This window comes from Anastrepha obliqua, chromosome 2 (assembly GCF_027943255.1).
Source record: "Anastrepha obliqua isolate idAnaObli1 chromosome 2, idAnaObli1_1.0, whole genome shotgun sequence".
In the NCBI taxonomy this organism is placed as follows: domain Eukaryota; kingdom Metazoa; phylum Arthropoda; class Insecta; order Diptera; family Tephritidae; genus Anastrepha; species Anastrepha obliqua.
In genome coordinates this window covers 25,921,000-25,923,268 of record NC_072893.1, presented here as the reverse complement: position 1 = coordinate 25,923,268, position 2,269 = coordinate 25,921,000, and the positions used below count along the sequence as shown (strand labels likewise).

The following is a 2,269-nucleotide window of genomic DNA, read 5'->3' as shown; positions in this document are numbered from 1 at the left end:
TATGTCCTCGATAGCCTCACGAATTCCATCTTTGAGGTCTTGAACCGACCCTGGGCTGTTGGTGTAGACCTTCTCTTTCACGTGGCCCCAAAGAAAAAAGTCACAAGGTGTTAAATCACAAGATCTCGGTGGCCAATTGCGGTCACCTCTTCGAAAGATAACACGGTTCGGAAACTTTTCCCGTAAAAGATCAATGGGTTCATTGCTTGTGTGGCACGTAGCGCTGTCTTGTTGAAAATAAACGTTGTCCAGATCAATACCATCTAATTCCGGCCATAAAAAATCGTTAATCATCTCTCCTGTTTAACACCTAACACCTGTTATTGGAAAACACTAGATAAACTATAAACTACTCTTGGCTAACTCTGGTGGCGTACAAATAGAAACTAACATTCAATCACGACCCAGGCTCGAGATGTTTATGTTTGATCCGACTATCTGTACCCGATATCGGCTCGTGATATTTACGTTTGGCCCGTTCAAGAGCTTGGCTCGTCATATTCATGTTTGGGCCAAAATTTTCAACACGAGTCAGAGTCGTTAAAGCACGGCAAGGGGTTAATTTGAATTTTTACCGAATTTCAGAAGGTTATATGTCGCGGGACAAGTTGGGGATCGAGGCATCATATTATTAATATGCATTATTGATTGAATTTTTACTAATTCCAAGACAGTTATAACTATGGGTAATTTCGGGATCCCGATCCTGAGTCGTTTTCAGGACCCCGGCATGTATTATAAATGTACATTATTGTTTGAATCTTTTACAAATTTTAGGGCTGCTCTATTTGCGGGTAATTTCGGGATGCGGGATCGATATCGGGATACCGATCTCGAGACAAGTTCGGGATCCAGGCATCATATTATAAATGCACGTTATTTTTTTGGGTTTTTACTCATTTTATTTGAATTTTTACTAATTTTAAGACAATTATTTCGGGATCGAATTCGCGGTCGCGAAATTCACTTTTAAAATATCCCGAAAAATCAGGTGCAAAACTTACTGCTATTATTTTTATACTGATTTCTTAATTTTTTTTTGGCATTTTTGTATTGATAATTCCAACTAATAATGGAGCCACTCAAAGTTTTGTTCTTATAAGCTAAATTTATCCACCACTTACCAATTATACTTGTGCGATAACTTTTTCATTTCAAAACAGACATGACAAATAAGCGTAGACCAACATAAACAGGCACAGATATATTTAGAACTTATTTAATTTTGTCGCTACTTCTCTTATTGGCCAAAACGCACAACTTAGCAGCTGTTGCTACAAAATTTAGTAACATACACACATACATACATACATATAAATACACACAGATATTCAATAGTAAAGTAGATCGACGGCGAAACAGACTTCAGTTGCACTAGAATTGTTCGCTTGCTTCTATAATTAGCAGTCATTTCTTTTTAAAATAATTCTTTAACTTTAAACTTCACTATTTTACTGAATTAATCTGCTTGCTTACCTTTCTGTATTGAAAATTTGAAAATGTATATATTTTGAATAAAAAAACTCCGCTGCGGACAGGATTCGAACCTGTGCGGGTAGAACCCAATGGATTTCAAGTCCATCTCCTTAACCACTCGGACACCGCAGCTCTTGATCAGTACCTCTCAGAGTCTTCATTTCACACAATGTACATATGTATGTACGCGTGTGTGTGTGTGTGTTTTAGCTTACGAAATTTATGGCTTTTAGTAATTTTCTAGTACTGATAAATAAATTATTTTCTGTTAAAAGCTCATACATACATATATACGTACAAGTATGAACGTTTTGCAAGGTTTTGGGCTTCGCTTTGAGCCACTTTAATATGAACGTCGATAGTTGCTAAGCGTGGGAAAAAGTTATAAATTTATAAATTATTAGTTGGCTGGTTTTTTTACGCTCCCAGAAAATAATTATTACATAGGAACAGAGTGGAGTTTATCTATCGTTTGGAATTTAATGAAATGAGTTTATACTAAAACACGAATGAATAAATTTCCTACGTCTGGTGATGCCGAAATGGTATGGCCGTCTTCTGGGTAATGTTTCTTGGTTCTCATATCGGCCCCGCAAGGTCTCGCGTGATTCCAGTTGGCTCGAGTTGAGCTGCCAAGTATATGCCCAGTGGGGGCGACACGATTAGGAAATCAACGTCCATATTCACGCTGCGCCAATACAACCGACCGAAAATTGGACAAAAAAAGCGAAACAATTATTATTGTTATTGTTGTAGCAACATAAACATTCCTCATTCATATACGGGAAATGTT

General features: G+C 37.2%; 1 non-coding gene across 1 annotated transcript; it reads right to left on the bottom strand.

The window, feature by feature from the left end:
* Positions 1 to 1,526: 1,526 nt before the first annotated feature.
* On the bottom strand, positions 1,527 to 1,608 carry Trnas-uga (transfer RNA serine (anticodon UGA)). Its single transcript has one exon. It is a non-coding gene; the product is annotated as a tRNA-Ser (tRNA).
* Positions 1,609 to 2,269: the final 661 nt, after the last annotated feature.